At 35.4% G+C, this 23,478-nt stretch overlaps 1 long non-coding RNA gene across 2 annotated transcripts in view; it reads left to right on the plus strand.

The window, feature by feature from the left end:
* The window catches only part of LOC140848698 (uncharacterized), a 278,561-nt gene that overhangs the window by 213,437 nt on the left and 41,646 nt on the right, over nucleotides 1-23,478 (plus strand). The window contains exon 3 of one of the 2 annotated variants that reach the window (XR_012129804.1): nucleotides 4,746-4,866. The exons of the other annotated variant lie outside the window; for it this stretch is intronic. This is a non-coding gene — a long non-coding RNA (uncharacterized lncRNA). The remainder of the gene's footprint in view (nucleotides 1-4,745; nucleotides 4,867-23,478) is intronic. 2 annotated transcript variants of the gene reach the window in all.

Raw genomic sequence — 23,478 nt, forward strand, 5'->3', positions numbered from 1 at the left:
CTGGATCTTTTCTGTAGTTCAGTCAAAATAATTTAAAAGTTTTTATTTTTTTTCTCATGTAAATATTTGATAGTGTAAACATAGAAGAGCTTGTAATGTTTTAAATGTGTTCATATTTACTTTGTTTTTATATGTATATGTCATAGGCAAAGATACAGTTTCTCAATTAGCTAAATGACAATGATTTTTGGATAGTGATTTCAAATCACTTTTATTATACTTCTCATATTACATTACATTATAAGATGTGAGAATTTCTATCCTCTCCAATCATTTTGGTTAATTAATATTCCTTTCACACAAACACATACTTCATATTGGTAAGTCAGTGGTTATAAACTTGTGTGATACTAAAAGACAGTTTTTTAAAGTCAATGCGTATGTATCTATCTATATACAAACATGCATAGGTATATACATACATAAACACACATTAATGAGCACAACTTTGACACAATAACAATCAAGAACTTCAAATTCTATGATTTTTAGATGCATGTATTTCCTCAAAAATGTTAATGAATTAGTTGCCTTTTTGTCTTGCATATTATTGAAGATGTTAGAACTATGTTTCATAATGTGAATAGACATAATGAATATTTTTACATTGCAATGGCATTCTCGTATGCAAAAAATTGGAAATCATTCTCCTTGGATGAATAAACTTAGATTTGAGCCTCAGCATTGCTATTTAAATGTGTTACATTGGGAAAACAGTATTTCAGAAACCAATCCACATGAAAACTCAAAAACAAAAACCAAGTAATATTTCTAGAGTTTATGATCTATATGTTAGGTACTTTACTCATTTAATTCTAACAAAAACCTTTTTAATTCAACCAATTTTTACTGAATATATATTATGTGCCAATCTCTGTATTAGATATTATAAAATTGAGCAAGACAGATATAGTCCTTGGAATAATCTTTTGAAGTAGTTAGGGGAACTGAAAATTTACCGATGCCTATGTATTCAAATTTTCTTGCTTCTTTCCTATTCCTAACACCAGTTAGATTTTCCTTTGGGGAATATTACCTCCAGCATTATGTGGTAGCTTGATAGTTTGTGATTGACCTTCACCCTCTGGTTCATAAAGCTTGAGATTTTGATCAATGGGTAATGAGAAGGTATGCTCTCTCACTCACTTTCTCTTTCTGAATCTGGACTAGGAATCATGTGGTTGGCTTGAAAAGTATTGATGACCATCTTTTAATACCAAGAAAGACAGAGCAAATGAACCTAATTAAAGCAGTTCTCAGTGACATTATTGGACCAATGGCTAGTCAAACTCTGAAGTTGGCTCTTCTTCTAAACCTTATATTACATAAACCAATAAGCTAATTTTCTAATACATGATACATTAAGTGCATAGATATACATGCTAGAATGCATAGATAGAAAAGAAAAAAATAGAGCTTAACAGTACCGTATTTAGTAAATTACTGAGCTGAGATGAGAATTCAGGTCTGTTTTGACTTCAAAATTTGAGAATTACGGATGCAGTTCCAAGTGAAAAGTAGTATAAAATTTCAAATGTTAAATAATCTGAAGTATTTAGTTAATTTCTACTGAGTTTAAGAGATAGTTACAGATTTTTCATGCTTTCTGGTGCACATGTACAAGTATTACTAAGTGCTACAGCATGAGGACTGTGGACATAGGATCCTCCCTTGAGCTGGTGTTTTGTAAAGATATTTTTGTATAGGTTGATACCTGAACATGGCAGGTGCTTCATAAATTTGGTTTGTGACACTTAGAATTCTATTGTCTTGACTTACTTGCAGCATGCCTTATGAAGGACTACTAACAGTGTTAAAAGTCAGTTTTAAAACTTTGTAGCAATAAAATATGATTAAGAAAAAAAGGATGCAAATAAAAATATATAATGAATCAGTAACTATTTTCCTTTCTTCCAACTCTTTTTTTCTCAACGTCCTCCCACCCCCCTTCACAGACACACAGACAGTATACACACAATCACACATACCCCAAAAGAATGTGGTGAGGTCAGTTGTGAAAGAATTTCATCATCACCCAGCAGTAGGTCAGAGGCCTGTAGATCTTTGAGATTCTCTTGTTCCTGGAAATTTCTCTGAAATTTAATTCAGGTGATATTTTCCCATTTAACAGCTAAATTTATACTGTTTTAAAGTGCAATTTCTACTTCCTTTTGGAAACCCATTTTAACAGCACTTCCAGGTTTATTATGACTTAATTTTTTTTCCACTGGATTGTTTTGAACAATACACTTCCCTGTCTTCAACTTCCTATATTTCAACTATTCCACACTCTTACAAAGATTATTGTGTCTTCTCTTCAATTTTATTAAAAACTTCATTATTTCAACCTCCTCTGGAGTCATTTTCTTTCTTAACTTCTCTATATTAACCACTTAAATTCCAGTTTCTCTAGTATTCTGATACTTGGTCCTCTTGATATTTCACCACAATTTATTACTTAAATAAGAATTTTGGAAAAGCCTACATGTCTGCTAAAAGAAAGCACTCCTCTTTTCACAAACACTTCTAATACCAAATGTGTTGATTTTCCACACTGGGCAATTCTGACGGACACTAGAAACCCAGAGTTAGCACAGACCTTGCAGGTAAAGGGCTCAGTCCCAGAAGATTACCCCCAACTTCAGTTACCAATATCATGTCCCAAGCTGTCACCTGTACATCTAACCAACCAGCTATGTATCCAGGGCTTCCAAAGCCTCTTTCTTGGGTTTGATAATTTCTTAGAATGGCTCGCTGAACTCAGGAAATTGGTTTACTAGATTGCCAGTTTACTATGAAAGAATACAACTCAGAAACACCAGATGAAAGAGATGCAAAGGATAAGGTATGGGGGAAGGGGCTTACAGCTTCTGATCTTTTCCAGCTATTTCACCCATCCAGCACCTCAGTGTTCAGGAAACCCAAAGCTTTCTGATGCCTTGTAGTTAGGATTTTTTATGGTGGCTTCATTACATAGGCAGGATGGATTAAATCATTGGCCATTAGTGATGAACTCAAATCTCCAGTCCCTCTCCCCTCCCAGGAAGTAAGGGGGCGGGGCTGAAAGTTCCAATTCTCTGATCACATGGTTAGTTCCTCTAGCTGCCAACCCCATATCTGTAGGGACTTCCTGAAAGTCACCTCATTACTATAAACTCAAATGTGATTGAAAGGGGCTTTTTATGAATAACAAAAGATGCTGCTTTCAATTTGTTTTGTTCTCCAGTTGTTTCAGAATGGGACCAAAATCAAATATAACAAAAGATCATCTTATAAGGTAGGACATTATAAGGGCTTTAGGACCTTTGGCCAGGATCCAGAAAATCAAAATACATATTTCTTCTTACATCACTATATTGTACCACTGTTTTTCCTTTCACCCTCTGTTTTAGATGGTTCACTACCCAAACATCTGGCTTTATCTTCCCTACAGATTTCCAGGGACCTCCTAGGATAAAGTCCGTTCCTATGCCTATGTCCTATTTTCTCTTTTCAGACTTTTCCCATTCCCTGTATCTTGTTCTTCATTCATGAATTCATGAATTTATAACTAGATGTTTGATTATGCCCTGAGCTGAAAAAATTCACCCATTTGCTAAAATATTGGTATATATTGAGATGTGGGGAGTCACATCTTAAAATGCTGCTGAAGAGTTTAAAGTCATTGAATTATTGCCAATAACATCTATAAATATAAGCCCTTTATGGCAATAATCAATGAGATAGCTCATTGATTATACTACTGCACAGAGATGCAGGGGTGAAAGTAAAGCCACGGCTCTCAGTGGGTAAAGGCTAAATTGTTTGTGTTAAAACTGACATCCTTTGCCCTGCCTGGATGTCAGTAATTAAAACTTGCAGTTTTTAGATTCATTTCCACTAATGCCCTAAGCCAAGAAAAGCTGGACTTAGTGGAAGAATGTGGTGGGATATTTTCCCAGTGTGGTATATCAGTAAGTCTAGAATTAACAGAACTAGATTCAAAACTAAAATTCTTTTCGTATCAGCCATGTGACCTTTGAACAAATGACCAAGTAACTTCTCTTCTGCTTTTTCCTTTGATGAATGAGTGTTATGGTTTTCTTCCTTCCAGAGTTATGGGTATATGCAAAATAGGATTCTATCATAATTATTGTTACATGGTTGATTCCTGACTTCTACTGCATGTAAATATCATTTTGTATCCACCTTCCCTCTATTACTAATTAGAATATAAAGTCATATGTTTCCTTTACCATCAATATTTTATGTGCTTTTCATGGGCATAACCCACTGAATATTTACCATCTTGTAAACTCTTCATCTAATGACCACTGTGTGTGTTTAGATTGATTCCTTAACTTTCTTGCAGTTCTTCCTTAGTTCTCTTAAGAGAAGTCTACCCCTACATCACTGACCAGTTCACGTCCACCCTTTCACTGGGGGGCCAGATCCTATGCCCAGATTTCATGACACTGAAGGGGTCTGCTGTTTTGATCTATGGAAGCCTGTCAGAGCTACAATCTGGTAGATTTATAATCTGTCCTAGCCTGCCATGCAAGCCCCCTGAAATTGCACCTCTTGAATATCCACATTGGAATAAATTTTTCCATGACTTATTGAAAATAGAGATTTGAGCTTCTAGCTTAAAAACATGCCCCACCTTCCCACCTCTGTGTTCAGGACCCTCAGCATGACTTATATGTGGAATTTTCCTGGCTATGTCTGACAAACACAATTGAATCCTTTCTTCTTTTTTATTTCAGCAGAAAGGTTTTTAAAATTCCAACTGACCACTAAATCACTGTTTACAACATTACATTCATGTTCAAAATGCTTTCCATCATGATGACTGGACTGAGAGTTACAGAGAAAAGCAAAGCACAGGTGAGTTCAGACATCAGTGTGTCCTTCTGATAGATTAATTTTTGTATTAACACTCTATAATTAGATACGCCAGCGGGTAAATGCTCCACAAGACCACTGGCTAAATTGTTTCTTACTTATTTACCTGTCTTTAACTTAGCTTCAGGGAAAATTTGATACCATGGATTGCTCATGTATTTTCTTCATCCATTTAACAAAAATTGTATATATACTTCAGATAGGAGACATAATGAAAGCCTACACTTTTCCAAAAACATCTCCAAAAGTCTCTGACTCTAGTAATAATATCTTGATTGTTTCTGAAACCATTTTCTGTCTCTATAATATATCCCTGCTATTGCTCTGTAGATTTTTGAAAATGGATACTTGATATAAACACTTTCAAAACAACTGAACAGTAACTTTAGATTCCAAGCTGCAGAACAACTATTTTTGTGTCCATATGCACTTGTCATTTCACATCAAAGCAGAAGTCTGTGAATATATTCTGTTTGGTTTCCATTATTGTCACACATAATGATTGCCCAAAAGCTTTCCTCAAAGTCACTTTTTTTTGGACTATCCCTCCCTTTTTTCCTCAATAAGATAACATATTGGAGACTCTGCAGTGTTTGTAACATTTTTTTTAAGCAGACTTAAAATATGAAGCCTAAGAATTTAAAAGTCTGTTTAAAAAATCCCTCTTGAGCCATGATCTCCTTTGCCATTTTCTTACCTTTATTGACCCTGCTTGGTATCTCTTTTTTTGCCATTCTTTCCTCATTTAGTATGCCATTTCTTGTTTTACCTCCTATGCCTCCTTGCCAAAGTCAAATGCCATGGCCAGTTTTCCCAGTCATAGTTTTCTTAAGAGAGATTCCCTCATCCTCAGAAATTTTTATTAATTTTGGTAAGATGTGTATTTGTGAAACTCTTCTATGATTTATTCTATGGCTGCTGTTTGTGGGTGGACATCATGAAACCGCTTGTAAATTTCTAAACAACAGAAACTGCACTGTTCATCTTTCCATCTTTTGTACCTTGCACCTTTAGTCATGAATCGTACATACTCAGTAAAGTGTTAGTTAGAATAAAACTAGACCGGTTTTTCCCACTGCACAAAACACAATCCAACCCCAACTTCATTTACTGTTTCTCAGCAATTCTCTCATCTCTACTTGATTGCTTAGCATACTTCAGAGAACAATGGGTAGAAATACCCATTGTTTCTCTTCTCCTTGAGTACTCCACTTTTGACCTGAGCTCTCATTCTTGACATATAATCATGTTCTGTTTTCTTTTTCCCCTTCCTAATAAGAATAGCTATGTTGTTCAGTCCACAGGCTATTGAATTCTCACTATATGTGAGGTCTGTGTAAGATATAGGAGGTACAGAAATGAGTTAAGTTATAGTCTTTGCCAGAAGGTGTTTATAAGTAATTTATGGAAAAATTATAATATAGTGGAATAAATCGATCAATGAAATTTTTAAATGGTATAAAGTTAAAGGTAAAGTAATTACTTACATCTGGGTAGGGATAAGGAGTGAGGGGTTGTGAAAAGCCTCTCAATTTGAGTTTTAAAAGACAAATAGGAGTTCTTCATATTGGTTGAAATGAGAGAGAATTACCTTAAGAAAGGTGCATTTCTGTGCTCTTAACCTCATATTTATTCATTTTTGCCTAATGTACTTCCTTATAATTTCATATCATCCCAACTCTGCCTTGACTTTTATGCTCCCCTTTCTTACATCATAAACCCATAATTTTTACATGGGATTTAGTCATTCATTCATTCATTCATTCATTGAACAAATATTTACTGAGGTGCCTAAGTACCTGTTTCTGTGCTACCACCTTTATAAGATAGACAGGGTCTCTGCCCTGATACAACTTACCATTTGTTAGTGAGTATGGGGAATTAAAGAGAAAAAATGTGAGGAAACCATTATAAGAGAAATGGAGAAATACACAGTGTTTTGAAACACTTAAAGCTGAAAGTCATAACTTAGTTCATGAGTCAGAAAAATTAATATATAGGAGAAGATGGAAATACTAAGTTTAAAGAATCTAAAAGAGTAGCAAGTTCCCATCAGTTTTGTTATGTCTTTGGACTAATCCTTGTAAGAGTGATAAGATGAATTACATTATCAGATTTGAACAGTTTGAAGATAATTATGGCTACACTTTAGAGAACTGATTGGGAAGTAACAAGAATGGATTCAGGCAGACCAGTCAAGAAGATTTTACAGCTGATCAGGCAAGAAATGATGGTGTCTGACAATGGGGCTACCAGAGTTCCTGTACATTTACTCACAGCCATGTTCAGTATTTCACAATCCTATTAGTACCTTTCCATTATTCTGCTGGTTTCTCAAACTAGTTTACCTTTTCCTCTTTCATTATCAAAAATTTTTACAAACTAGTTTATACTCACTTACTACCTGCTTTATCTCATTATCCAGTCCATTTTTTTAGTTACCTCTTACAGTCATGGTTTTCCTACCAAAATTAATTTGATTATAGCACAGTCAAGTGGCACAAGGAAGACTATCCTATACAAGGATATTGTGGTATATATTGTTTCTCCGCCTCTATCATACTTTCACTGATCTCAAATTAAAATACTCAGTGCAGGTAAACATCCTTTCCTTCCACAATTCCAGTGAAGCAATTGTTGTCAAGGTCAACCAGTAACCTCTGCATTACCAAATTTAATGTTTTTTCTCCATCAGCTCCATCTCAGACTATTTTCTCCTCTTGTTTTATGAGACTCCTAAGAATACAAATTTTAAAGCAAAGTTTGGTTAGGGAGCATCTTCTCTACTCAATTTGTATCATTGACAATTATGGAATGTTAATTTTAGCTAGTCCCTTGGCTATGAATGCATTTATAAACTACTATCTATCAAATTTATATCTTTAGTCTCAATTGCTCCCTTACGTCCCAGCTTTAAATCTCTAACTGCCAACTTGACATTACCACTTATATTTCTGAGATACATCTAAAAATTATCTTAAACTCCAAATAATTCTCAAGTGTCCCTCAAATCTATTCCATCACTTCTCCCTCTTCTTATCTACCCAGTTTGTCTAAGCAAAACTCCTTGATTCTACTCTGTCATTCCTCAAATTCAACCACAGAAACATTTTTCCAAATGTTCCACTTCTCTCCATCCCCACTGCTTCTACCCAAGCCCAAACCACTTATTATGTCTTGCCTGGACTACTGCAATTGCTTTCTAAATAATCTCCATGGTTTTATTCTCTCCTCTGACTCTGGCCCTCTAATCCAGAACAATCACTGAAGGATATAATCATGTTACTTGGTTATTTAGACCTTCCAATTACCTTCATTTATATTTAAGAAAATAATCCAAACTGTGTACCAAACCCTGTGAGGTGTTACAAGAGTGGGCCCACTTCTCTGATCTCATTTCAAGACCCTCTATGCTTTCCTCAATATCCTATATGCCAATGGACCCTTTTCCCTCAAACTATCCCCTTAGTCCACCTCTAGGCCTTTGCACTGGATATGGGCTCTTCCTGTACACCTTTTCCTCTAGCTATAACAGTTCATTATTTGGGTCTTCACTTCTCCATCTAAATGCTTTTCCTAATCAAAACACCTACTCTACTCATGCACTCTGAATTTATGCTCTTATATGAATACCCATTGCTAGGTGAAATTATATTTTTTATTCACTTCACATTTCAAAATCTCTATGCCAGCCACCAGCACTAATACCAGTTTGTCACACTGATAAGATGTGTCTATTGGGTCAAGAATCTTACCTCTCCCACTTTGCTCTATGCCTAACATCTAGAAGAATAGAACCTGATCACAGTAGGAACTCAGTATACATTTGCTTTCAGTGAACAAAGAATTGTAATATTTTTATACTTATCCATCTTCTTTAGTAGAGAAAAGCTACTTGAGAATGAGGAATGAATACTATATTTACAATGATTCATGGTATATGATAGATATTAAATAACATTTTTAGAAATAAAATTGATTATAGAAAGAGGGCCTCCAACATAGAGAAATATTTGAGTTGTTTCAAAGAGGATGAGTACTATTTCTCCAGAAGAGGAAGAGTAGGAATTTACTAGAAGAAAAAGTGGAAAAAGACACCCCAGAAAAGGAAGTAGAAAATAAAAAAGCCTAAAGATATGAAAAAATACAGCTTTGGGAGATAATTAGATCATTTAGAGTGTTTGGGAATTGTAATAAATACCTGAGGTTTCTTTTAACTACCACTTCATTGTTAAATGCACTGCTCAAGTATATAAATTCCTTATTGTCTAATTGCCAAATACCCCTTTAAAGACTTTACCAACCTCTAATCTCTTCCTGCTGTAATCTATATAAATTGTTATTGCCAGACTAATAATCTTAAAGTGGAATTGTGATTATGTACTTCTCTACGCCCAACTGAAAAACTTTTGATGATTCCCAGTGCTAACTGGAAATACTTCCAACTCCTCTAATCCTTTGAAGGCCCTCCACAAGCTCTTCTCCAGCTGTTTTTCCAGGCTAACCTCCCTCTCTTCCTTTCCTTGTACTCTCTACTGCAGCCAAAACTGAGTATTTGCATATTCCTGTGCGTTTCTAGCTATTTCCAAACTCACCTTCTCTGTTATACTTTTCTCTGTATGCAATGCTCTTTCTACCATCTCTGCAATCTTCACAAATTCCAAATTTTACACGCCAGCATCAAGTTGCTAGCTCTGATCTATCCGGGCAGAAATAGCTCTTTTCACTTAATTGTCTTAAATGGGCAAGTAATTGTTTCTAACTCATAATTTCAGTAAACCACTGTTAAGCTCTCCATTTTGTCTGTGTTAATAATTATCCTATTGAATATAGCTTTTTATTTCTTATAATGAACTCTTGCTTTCCTTATAAATACTGAGTTGATATTTCATGGTAAGTGATAAATTATATAGGGATATACAAGTGTATTAATACCTCTATATTATTAAATCTAAAATAATTACTCTATATATGAATGTAAAATCACAGACTTTGGTCAAAGAAACTGTGAGAGAAAAGAAATCAGAAGAAAAAGGAGAAGATGAATTGGAACCTTTTTTCTCAAGCCCTTGCTATGAGCTTTCCCTGCGATTCTCAAAAAACTCTCTCAAGTAGGTGCTCTTAGGATCCCCATTTTCCAAAAGAAGAAAATAAGACTCCAAGTGGCTAAGTAACACAGAGAAGGTAAATGCCGTAACCAAGAATCAGAACAACTTGTATCTACCTTCAAAACTTGTTCACTTGCTCAAAACACTGAAAAGCTTACCCAGACTCCCCAGGGACCCAAAAAACAAAAGGCCGGGATATTTCAGTATCATAACATTATCAGTGGTAGAATATGAACTTCGAGCTGAATCCCCAACAGTTCAGCATTCCATATCTTCCAGTACAGTGTACTGACTGCACTTTTTATTTCTCATTGTCTTTTAAGCTATAATAAAATGAAAGTGTTGTTTTTTATAATTCAATGGAACCTATATTGATTAGCTTATCAGTTTTTTCTCACATGAAAAATATGATTGTATCTAAGAATAACAATAGTGGTATAGAAAACATATTTTTCCAATATTAGATTTTAAGTTTAGAGTAGTATTAAGTGTCCAGCACCAATCCATGGCATATCTGAACATTACTGAATAAACTGCTATTATGATTTTGGCTTGAATAATGACAGTTGATATTGAAAATGTGTCAGGTTTTTAAACATCACCATGGGACAGAATTCTTAATTAACTTGCTGATACTGTCAGTAGCATAGAATAATTTTTCTTTGGGAATAAAATTATATGATAAACTCTGGATATTTCACTATGATGAAACTCTGAGGAGCCGATATATCACTGAGGGGAGGACAATACTCTTAGGAAGGAGGTCACCAAAAATGAACTGGCTCCCTGGTGACAAATACAGTGTAGGGGCAGGCAGCTCAACTTGTAACTATTCTGGTTTTCCTGTGTCTATTTCAGGCACTTAAGGGTCTGAGAAGCTGCAACCTATGCTTGCCCCTGAATCTCTCATGTACTCTGTTCTGCCCCTTCAGAGGTCCCTAGAATAAAACGAATTTCAGTACTGATTATCTGGCATTGAGGTGCAACAAAGACTGCTATATGATTTCCAATAAGTCATACATGTACAGAGCAAAATTTCCCTACTATATTAAAGTATAAATTGACAGGTAAAACTCTCCACCTCCCAACTCTCAATCTCTTAGTTTCTTTTTGTAGCGGATCAAGTATTTGATGTGGAGTGTATATTCTACCTGCTATTTTCAACATTGTGCTTTATTAGCATGTTTTTAACTGTTATTTACTCACAGATGTGCTAGAAAAAAGCAGCCCAGAAGTAACAGTGTCAAGGGGATTCCTGTACATGTGTCACCCAAAGGTGACTTAAAATTATTTTGTGTGCTTTATTTCATTTAATTCTCACACAAACACACCAAGACATTATTATCTCCATTTGAAGAGATTGAAACTCAGAGAAGTAAGTAACTTGCCCAAGGTCACACAAGTAGGACATGAGTTGCACGTTCTAGGACTCAAATCTAGGCCTGCCTGGCTCCAAAGCCAAAAGATGCTCAGAAATATTGCACTATATAGGACTGCCTTTTTACAGCCTTGCAAATTCAAATTACAGCATTTTTTGGATTTCTACCAGAAATCCAGATTCACGTACATCAGCAGACCTGTTTATCTACACACTTCTATACGAATGTGCTTTTAGCCCATTCTCCATTCCAGATTAAACAAACGAAAGGCAGGATGCCCAATTATACCTTAATTGCAAGTAAACAATGAATACTTTTAAAATATAAGTATGCCCTTAAAAAATGGTAATAGTGAATGTTCATAAGATAGTTACCATGCAATATTTGGGATATACCTATACAGAAATTTATTCACTGTTTATCTGAAATTAAGAATAGAGTGGGTATCTTGTATTTTGCCTAGTAACCCTAGCCTTCCCAGCTCTTCTTTTGGGCCACAGTGCTTTGTTATTTAGCACATAAGCCAAAAATTTCCTTTCTCCAGTGGGTGATTTAACCCTCATGACTTGCATGATCTGAACTTTACCTTCTCTTTTCCAAGGCTGCATTATTAGCCATTCGGGAAAACCTGCCATTGAAAGGCTTGTGTTCTGCTACAACTTGAAAAGATGTTCAGGGTTGGGGATGTCATTTTGCAAAAGATACTGACTATAAGATGTTATCCCAGCATTCCAGGTGTCATCCCACAATTTGTCTAAGTCCAGGTCTTGACTCCAGGGTCTAGGCAACTACTCACAAAATACTGAGCTATACAAATAGAAAGCAAATGTATTAATTTATAAGGAGAACTACTTGGCTACTCAGTCTCACCAGGAGGCACATTTTCTCCAAGTAAAAGTATATGGGGAATACAGGGATGTTTTAATATGCAAAATGGTTTTCATAAGTAGCAACCTCATGGGCTGGCTATAAGGACTTGAGATGATGTATAGATAAGTTTTTATCGATTTACATATTAATAATAGTTAAGGAAACCAATAACAATAATTTAGAAGATTGACTGGTGAGCATAGAATCAGAGTGCTAAGAATTGGATTATCTCATGTTGCAAATATTGCTAATTATTGCTCTCTCAAACAAAAGACTATGTATGCTTGATAAATATAATATCCTGGTTTCTGAGTTAGAGTTCCTTCTTAGATATTGCATACTTGAAAAGCTTTGCTGATGTTTGTTTGCTTTCTCTTAGCTACTCTCTTCTGTGCTTCCGTTGTTTGTCAACATCACTTTGGAGAAAAAAATAAACATTTTTTTTAAAGACATTCAATCACCTCTGAATCTGCTGATAATAATGACCAATGGAATTGGATTGGAAGCCATTCTTTCTCTTTCAGTTTACTTTCTCCTTATTTTCATTGATTTATTGACTATTGATTTCGTGACAATTCAGTTTTGTTTTCTATAATCTTCAGGGAGATGTTGTCATCCATGTACCACCTAGGGTGTCCTGTATTGAATCTGCTGCTGATTTGTTGTGCAGGCTTTGACAAAGCACCTCGTCTTCTTGTTATCCTAGTTCCTTCATCTGTAAAATGGGAATAGTAAAAATTCACAGGGCTGTTGTGATGGTCTATTCATAGGCAAGAATAAGTTTAAACATAAAATAATCCTACAAAGCTATGACGTAAGAATTACTTAAGACACATATTTATATTTGAGATGAAAATAATGTCCCTCAGTTCTTTAGGTTGTTTGTTCTTTGTAGTCTCCAAACTCAGATGTCGTGTCAATGTCTTCATCCCCTGATTCAATTTTCTATGGCTGCTTTAACAAATTGTCACAAATTTAGCAGCTTAAACAACACAAATATATTACTTTATAGTTCTGGAGGTCAGATGTCCCAAATGGATTTCCCTGGGCTAAAGGCAAGGTGTTGGGAGGATCTTTTCCAGAGTTTTGAGGCTTTCCCATCCCTTGGCTCATGAACCACTCATCAAACTTCCAAGACAGTAACATTGCATATTCTGACCGTTCTTCCATGGTCACATAGTCTCTGATCTTTTTTGCCTTTCTTTTTTGCATTTGAGGACACTTGTGTTTACATTGGACCTACCCAAATTATTCAGTATACTTTCCTTATTGCAGGTTAGCTGATTTGCAACCTTAAACCATTTGCAACCTGATTCCTTTTTGCCATATCATCTAACATATTCACAGGATTAAGAAATGGACATTTTGTGGGACAATTATTCTGCTAAGCACACCACCTTTTACAGTTTATTTTATGCAATGGCACCATAGTATCTTCCACATAGTGAGCTTGTTCTAATTATATTGCATTTCAGTTCCTTAAAGCCCAAGGTATCAATGAAAATAACTAAAAATGAAGACTTCTGTTCAGTTCAAACAACAATCATTTATTGAAATCCACTCTTCATTCATGAAATACTTATTCATCAAGTGTCTATTCATTATGAAATTTCTTGTACTGTTTTAGATGTTGGAGATATAAAAATGATTGCATCAACATAAGCCTCAGTTTTCATGGAAATTAAATTCCATTTGAGGAAAATAGAAAGTAAATAGACATAAAAATAAATAAAAGATAATTTCTGATAATAGTTAAATGTTCTAAAGAAAATCAAACACTAGGATAGGTTGGGATAGATGGGAATGCTACTTTAACACTCTCTTTGAAGAGAGAATTTAAGGTGAGATTGGAAATGATGTGACCTGCTAAGATAGAAGAAAAACATTCAAGGCAAGTGGGACAGTGGAAAGAGAGAAAAACTGTTTTGTAACAGAAAGAGAAAGATGGCTAGAGTACCTAATGCAGAGGGACTCTGAGGAAGAGTGGGGAGAGACAACAAAGAGTTAAGTAGGGGAGAGAGATCATGAAGGGTCTCCTTTATAGATCATGACAAAGAATACATATTTTTATATTATTTCAATAGACATTTCCTGAAGCATCAAAGCAGATTTTTGTTGTAAAAGGACATACAAACTGGTTTGTGAAGATGTGATTATAAGGACAAACTACAGAAAGCTGTTCTTCAGATGAGGCAGGGCCATGTGGTTGGGTTTGGTTGGTAACAGTGGCGATGTTTAGAATAATCAGATTTGATATGTAATTTGGTGACAGACTCAATGACTTTGAATGAATTGGTTGTGGGGTTAGATGAAATCAGGATCTTAAAAAAAATCAAGTGGATGGATATTGGTGCCATTTACCTAAATAAGAAGGCAGGTGCATGGAGAACATGTAGGGTGTGGAAAGAGTTTCAGGTGGTAGACCCTAAACCAGGCCCTGGAGCCTCAATATATGGTTTTGGTCCTAAAATACAATAACCTAATACCATGGGAAATTCCAAGTCTGAGAAATATTGCAAGGACTAAGACCATGAAAATTATCTGCTTTAGCCAGTTCTTTTGCAGAAATGTAGGAAAGTTGGGGCTCATATTTCTGATGAGTGGAAGAACTGAAACTAGAAATCAAACCACCCTGGCCACCAGTTTTGTTGCAATGTCCCTGACCATTCTTTTTATAGCAGATGCTGGTAGTGCCCGATCAGTAGCCCTCTGACTGTGGCTTCTGTCAATATATTTTATTCTAGGACTGTGGGATTTTTCTGAATTAACATAGCCTTCTGCCTCTCTCATTATTCAGCCAATAACTATTGGGAATACCTAGCCCATTTCCCCTCATCCCTCCTGTAAGATAATGGTGACATGCTGCTTTGCACTGGTACCCAGAGTTTCCGTTTGGGGGTCAGTTTAGTTTGATAGCTGGTTTAATAACCCACCCTTAGTAGTGTCTATTCTCTTTTCTGTGACAGTTTTTCTCCCCTGTTCATGTTCCCAAACCGTCTTAAATAAAATACTTGCTCTACAATACTTACGTCAGGCACTGACTAGGAAAACCAAGCTGAGACACTCTTTACCTCTGACTGCTTCTACATAGCTGCATAGCTCAGCTGACTTTTTAAACTTGGCACCTGAACCACTGTGGTAACTTGAAAAATGAAGAATGCTATTAGAATGCACTTTAATGGCTGTCCTTGTACAATGCCATATTGTAGCTTTTTTTAATTCTGCCTGTGCTTCACACATCCTCTTCCTCTCAAAAGACACCAAGAAAAAAACAAATACCGTGTTACACTGTTAATAACCATAGGACTTTCAAAAACCAGGGTTGTGAATGAGCTAATGTAATATTTTTGTAGGTTGCTACTTCCAGGAGGGGGAAGTGATACTTTTCCCGGCAAATTCAGAAATATCTCCATTATGTAAAATGACAGATCTGCCTATGGACTTTCTTATGTCATCTCTATATGCTATGTTCTCTTCAGCATAGATTTGATATTTTTTATAATTTCACTTGATAGCTATCTTTTGTAAATATGAACTTTTAAAGAGATAAACTCTTTGTTAAATGTTTAAAAAAATCTTTTTTTTCTCCATGTCTCATATTTAAATGGAATGAAACTATTGTCTTTGGGTAGTGGGTGCCAATTCTTTATCTCTCACTGTGGCATATGCCATAATTCAATTCCTGTGTCCTGCTGGTGTTCATAAACCAACAAGCTCTGGGGGTTTATGTCATCAGCAGAAAACCTGAAAGTGAATTATAGCCTTGCATACAATCTCTATGTTCTGTGCAGAAATAGCCAGTTTTTCAGAATGTGCAATTTAGAGACTTGGGAGCAAGAGACTTATAAAGTGTATTTCTTGTAGCCTATACCAAAGTCAAAGCTATTGGCATTCAAAATAAAAGATAGATATAAAACCAGTTCAAATACACCTATAGCTTTATGGACAACAGAATGTTTTCATTACTACTTGGGAAACTTGAGAGAGAGCTACATTCTATTTGTTTCTAAACTTCTGTAGTAGTTCTAAAAAAATTAACCCAGATTTGGATTACATCAACAATAAACTGGGAGAAAAATAACTTGGTCATGATAACTCATGGAAAGCAAGGGATTCATTCAATTTATGGGATAATATTTATCCATGTGAAAGGTTAAGTAAACATTATAAAAAATTGTCTATATACAGAGAACTAACCAGAAAATGTGCACACAATGTCCTCCTTTAAAAGTTGCTAAAGAGTTAGTTGTTTTGTAGAGGAAGTTTATTTAGGTAATTATTTTAAATATGTTATTTGTTTTAATCATACCTATACTACATAATGCTTTTCAATGCATAAACAACATATCTCAATATATAAAGATTCCTACCAAGTAGGTTGAAAAGCAAAGTCAGTTGTGTTGGGGTGTGATCGAGAACTCATTTCAGAGGAACCTCTTAGTTTGAAAGATAATTTTTGCATTAGACTTTCGGCTTTTATTTGGAAACAGGGCTTTATAAGGAGGGGTATAGTACTTTTAGATAAATGTCCTTATTTAAGATACAAATGTGTGCCAATACTTGCATTTGGAAAAACTATATAGTGCCTTGCTTGACTTTCACTCAATGTTAAATATGCCATTACTATATACCATGCATTATTCTATGCACTATCAATGCTAAAGAATAAACCAGTAGTAAACAAAATAGGTATCTTTGTCCTTAATAAGCTTTTATTATGGTGGGAAAAGACAGACAATAAGCAAATAGCAATTATTTAACATGCCAGGTGGGGTTAAATGTTATGAGGGAAAAAGGCAGTATCAGCGAATTAAAAGGAGGATAAGAGGTGGCATTTTCCTATAGGATTGTCAAGGAAGCCTCTTGGATAAGATGACCACTATTTGAACACAGATATAAAAAAAATTGCTGTCATGAGCTGCTTGAATACTTGACAGAAGAGTGTTCCAGTGGAGGGAAGGACAAGGATAAAAATTTTAAGGTGGAAATATGTTACTGGTGTTAGAGAAACAGTAGGAGCTTACTGTGGCCAGTAACAAAATCAGAGAGTAAAAGAGTAATAAAAGATGGGGTCAGAAAAATACCAGGATAAAATTGTAGGATAATATAGGGCTTGTAGGCCATGGAGAAGAGTTTGGATTTGACTCTAGGTGAAGCAAGAAATCAACAAAGGTGTATCAGACGTGATGGGAAGATTGCTGGCAATCTATTCTGTTGAAAACAGACTGTAAGGGAGACAAAGGTAAATGCATGGAAGTTTATTAGAAAGTTATGTTGGACATTTTTCAGACATGATACCATGATGACTTCTGCCAAGGTGCTAGAGGTGGAAGTAGTGATTAGTTTCTACATAGATTTTGAAAGTAGCATCAAAATAATTTCTGATCATTTGGATGTGCACTATGAAACGAAGGAATCCAAGGTGATTCCATGGTGTGGAATTTATTTGTTCAACCCTCATTCACTGGGAATAAATGAGTGAATGTGTACAAAGATAATGGTTTCGGGAGTATGACACACAGTGACACACAGACTGCATTAGCGGAGGGGGCCGTTGCATCAAACACTTGGTATTTTCTCCCAAGAAGGAAGATTTAGGAAAATTATTGGGCAATCCTAATTTATTTATGTAACTATGTGATCCTGTGCAGTTATCCCTTCTGCAAATAGCACTAAAGGATAAGAACTTTTGGAGAATAAAGAATTACGTTTGGGCAGCACTTGTTAACAGTCATAGATACAGGCATCACGTGTGTTGATGTTTTAAAGAAAAGCCCCAGGAAAGCCCCAGTTTCAGGGTCTCTATTTACAGAATTCACTGGTGTCTGTGATGTCATTTTCCATCCTCACTGACCTGACATGCGATTGCCTCTCTCTAGGGCCATGGGTCATGAGGAAAGGTCTTCATAGGTCACTATCATTCCACTTTCCACTCAATGGATCGTACCATCTCTTACAAGTCTGAGGCACGTCATGAGTACTCACTGAATTTTGGCTAAATTGAAAGAAATGTCTTGCTTTGCTATGAGGTTTGACATCAGAAGTATATATTACAGTAAAAAAAAAAGAATTCGGTGGAAAAAAATGTACTTGAATAAGCAGTTTTACTGAGATTTTTCACCACCTTGTCTCTTTGTTTTTGACATTCTTCACCATACAGAATTTCCTCATTGATTTTTAACACAAAATAATTTTTAATCCATTTTTATAATAGTCATACAGTTTACCAACTGAGAGAGTGGTGTTTTTGGAGAAAGCACAAGCTGTTGGCAGCTATGCTTTGCAGTAGTGAGAACACAGGCAAGTAGCTTAGCCCGAACGAGCACTGGTGCCTCCACAATTTAAAAGGGAGAGCGAGGGTTATTTTCCTGGCATTGGACTAAAGCCAGAGAAGTATCTAACACATAGAAGGGAAACAATGAAAGAAAGTTGTCTCCATAGGGTATGAGTTTTGTAGCTCTGAAGTTTATTGAATGTTATTAATTGTATAGCACCCCATAGTGAGAAATAGAAGGTCATGAAAAAGAGAAGATCAGCTCCTGCTCTTTCCATTTTCTGAGGTATCTCCAAGTATGGGGTACGCATTTCAGGGCATATTCCAAAAGAAGCTGTAATATTGAATTATAGAATTCCTTTGTATGCAGAATGCCTAAAACTCACTATTCAGGCCATTGTTTTGGGGGAGATAAAGGGCTATGAGTTCAGCTGAGGCACTGATATTATTAAAAGGAGGGAAAACAATATGCTGCAGGAAACACATGAACATTTCTATATATAAGTGGCTTCATCCTTACAGATCTATTTTTAGCCATATCATTAGAAACAGTATGAGATAAAATAGAAAAGTTGGAGAAGAAAAAAAAATGATTTGATCATGCAATAATGACAGGATGTGTAAACAAGCTACATGTGCCTTTAGCACAAGTATTTAAGGCATGTGTCCTCGGAACCTTGCATATCCCAGCATAGTCGGCTCAGGTTAGCAGCCAGAATATTTAAATGCAACTCTGATGGTGATTGCTAAGCAGTTGTCACACCGAGTCAAGCAAGGACAGAGTTCAAAGATGGAAATGTTCTTGTTATTGTCACAGACATGGAATAAATAAGAAATGACCCATGACCAATATGCACCTTCATTAAAATTTTATTTTATTTACTCTATCATGATTTCCTGACACTTCTGGGAAAGTAACCCTGAAGCTCACATTGAAAAAAGGAAGAGCCACTAGGTAAAAAGCTCTGAAGTTCAAGACTATGAACAGTGACTAGGAGAAAACCTGTAGCAAGGCTATCTAAGTTCAAGGCACACTTGCTTTTGCAATCACTGCAAGTTTGTCTAAGAGTAAGGTTTGCATATGCAGAAATGCAAAGCTAAAAGTTGGTGTCTTAGTCTGATCAGGCTGCTGTAACAAAATACCACGAATTGGGTGGCTTAAACAACAGATATTTATTTCTCACAGTTGCAGAGGCTGGAAAGTCTCAGATCAAGGTGTCAGCTGAGCTGGTTCCAGGGGAGAGCTCTCTTCCTGCATTGCAGACAGCAGCCTTAAGCTCTCTGGTCTCTTTTTATAAGGACACTAATCCCATCATGGGGACCCTACCCCTATGACCTCATCTAAACCTAATTATTTCCTCCTAATATCCTAATACCCCACCTCCTAATATTATCACATTGGGGTTAGGACTTCAACATATGAATTTGTGTGGACACAAACATCCAGTCCATAACACTTGGTAATTACTATATACATTAAATGTTAGGAAATAACAGTTTATCATATGGACGTTGGACTGACTTTCAGTAAACCATACATACAAAAAATAAATAGTATATAGTGCTTTACAATTCTCTGGTACACTCCAATAACACCAGCAACAGAATAAAAAGCAAATTACTCTTATTAACAGCAATACATTACACAAGTTTACATACAGCAACTGAGAAAGCATATTAAATGACGCTAAACCATAACATTATAAATAATAAATATAATTATAAATTTAAAAAACATAAATGATTGCTTCTGAATTTCTCAGCTACCTTACGCAGCTGAAATAATCTTTCAAATTATGCGTCTGTGAAGCTGGAAGAGTTTGAACATAAGCCCTAGTTAGGATTTTTGCCCTGGGCCCAAGCTCCTGTAAGATACCAGGTCTGCAAATATGGTTGTCAGAGAGTTACACACAACAAAGCAGGTAGGAAGGCTCTAACTCATTTTTACTAGGGAAAGGCCAAGGCCCATCATATTCAAAGGGTAACCACATATTCCTGCCTGTGATAATCTTTCCACTTTGTATTTATTTCATTATTTACATTTTTTAAACACTTTTCATCTGGTGGTTTTGTGCTGGTTTTGTGCATTCTTCACAATTCAGCTTGAATATCACTCTCTATGATACCTTCCCCTGATATCTGAGGCAGAGAAAGTCATAGACTGGTCTGTTCTTAAACATCATACTCATTAAAGCACTTACCTTGGTATAATTAACAATTTCTCTCACTCACTAGAGCAGGAGTCCTCTAAAGACAGGAGGTATAGCTCACTTTGCTTTGTTCTTCTTGTGCTTAGTATCCAACTCTGTTCCTAGTACAGATTAGGGCCCAAATTAATCACTGGTAAACAATTAAGAAGATGAATAAGTATAATCTCAAAGACATTTTGACTCACAGAGCCTTTACCATTTTTTTGCTACCAATATATAAAAAATAATAAATCAGAAAATGATGATTTTCAATTACATAAATGAGGGTAGAGATTATTAAAATTAAATATTTAAAAGTTATCTGGAAAACAACTACTGCTAAGTCCTTTTTGAGATAAATTTAACGATAAGCAAATTATAACAACTGAAACATGAATTGTGAAATTCATCCTATGTGATAAACTTGTCTACTTACATGTGGATGCTGCTGAATAGAAAACTATCATTCATACTGAACACCGAAAAAATCCCTATAAAAATAAAAGTATGAAAACGGTTGTCCCTCCAAAATCAAAAAGAAAAACAGAAAAAGTGTTTGCCAAAGTAAGACAAAGAAACACAAACTTTACAATGAAGTGTTCAATAGTGAAGTCAGCATGAGCTTAAAGGACGGAATGTAATGAGCAATTGATAAAGGTTTGATAAAGACTCAAAGCTCATGTTGATTATGAGAATGAAGGCTTAGTATTTCCATTATGGAACATTTTTCTGCAGCTTTCTTCAGCAGATACCAAGCTTGTAAAGAGCAAGCACTTGCAGGAATCAAGTGTTCAAGAGAAGCAGTAATAGCATTTGGAAAATTTATTAAAATACAAAAGGATCAAAAGTCTTTAAAGAACTAATCTATGTGGTGATCTTGCATTCTCTTTGTACAACTAAATTGAGTCCAAAGTATTAAACTGAAACTGCGGAACTGTAATTACACAACTAACTAGCCACCTGCAGTTCAGATAGTGTCAAGCGAATTGGGTCAGATTGGAATGAAGTCAAATACTTAAATGAGGAATAAAACACTTCCTTGGCCCTGCGACTGGGCTGTTAGTGTGACTGTGAACCAGCTGACACTTCGAATAGCAAAACCTTCAGGGTTTCACACATTTGCTCTCATGTTATCATTTAAATGTCTTTAAAAATATACAGGATGAGAGTGTTTAATTTGACAGAAAACCACTCAAGATATGAAGTCAAATGCACAATTCCTTCTTTTTTTTCTTATATGTTCAAAGAATTAGAAATCAAACTTTTCAAGTATTTGCCCATATGATAATAGTGAAAACAACAATTATAAATGCTTGTATCATAGTGTAATTTCTAATGTGTTTTTTCATACAGTGTTTCATTGGGTTTATACAACAACAGTTCAGAAAACTTTGTCCAATGAATTTTCCCAATTTCTTTTAGCTCATAAATAAGAACCAGGACCTTAAATTATTTGGCTTCAAATTCCTAGGCCTTAAAGGACATTGCTACTTAACTCAGTGCTTCTTATTTTATTCACACAAATTCCTCCCAAATCCAGCAATATTTTCTAGGAATTAGAATTATGAGTCATTGGATATTGTATTACATGTGAAAGATAAAAAATGACCAGAAATATGTTTCAGAGTACAAGCCCTAATATACATTTTAGGCATTTTTTCCCAACCATGGGAGAAAAAAAAATTGTTTAAGAATGTGGGAAATTCTTAAAATAAGAGAGTAAAGAAGCCATTAACAAATTACAGTTTAGCAGTCAACATTTCTGGCAATCCAGAAATCACTGCATGAAACTTTACATATTTTGACTTACTATCTTGTATAGACATCACTTTCAGTATCCAGCCTTATACTGACAGCCACAATGAAAATGTATATAGTTTGCTAGTTCTTCTATATATTTAAACTGTACCTTTTCAATAGGTGTCAGTTTTTAGGCAGACAAAATATAGTCCCCTGATTGAATCCCATAATGTAATTCAAATTAAGTTTTTTGCTTACAGCATGACCCCTCAGAGCACAGTAGCTCGTAGCAATAACAGAACACAGAGATTAATAGACATCTTATGGACTCTGCCAGACTTCTGAGCCTGTTATGCAGAAGACCAAGTAAAAGGTTATTTAGAATTTAACTCTGATATGAAAGGGAAGTTTCACTTGGTGTCAAGTAGTGTGTATGACACCAGAGATGAGTTTATTACAAGCAGCTTGGGAAATGTCCGTATCCATGATTCAGAGTTGTAGCTCACTGCTCCTTGAAAGGCACAGGAAGTTTTTAGTAGATGAACAGAGTTCCCCTATATTTAGAGGACTTGTTTTGTACTTTGTGGGTGTTCACATTTTTAGAAAACATCTATCTGGTCTTACTACTGCAGCTGAATTAGACTCTATCCTGGGAAAAACAAATCTTAGGTTGCTGTTGCAATAGGTACCCTTTTTTTAACTCAAAAATTAATTTTTAATATGCTGCAACACATTTAAGGTTGGTACCATTTGTGTTTCAGACATATGAACCAATTTTACACACAATGAGATTAAATAAGGTTTCAGGGACTCTTGGTGAATGCATGCTTGTAGAGGTTGAGAGGGCATTTGGTTCCCTTTGTGTAAATGGTTGAACATAAATAAAAGTTCCACCAGGAATACTAGAACCCACAAGAGACCACAGTTATGTTTCTTGGTTATAAATATTTTAACTTGTTAAAAATAGCAGTTTAACAAACATGAACAGTGAATATTGTCTCTGCTTGTCCTACACTCAGGAAATCACTTTGAAT

The sequence above is a fragment of the Manis javanica genome, chromosome 4 (assembly GCF_040802235.1).
Source record: "Manis javanica isolate MJ-LG chromosome 4, MJ_LKY, whole genome shotgun sequence".
NCBI classification, from domain to species: Eukaryota; Metazoa; Chordata; class Mammalia; order Pholidota; family Manidae; genus Manis; species Manis javanica.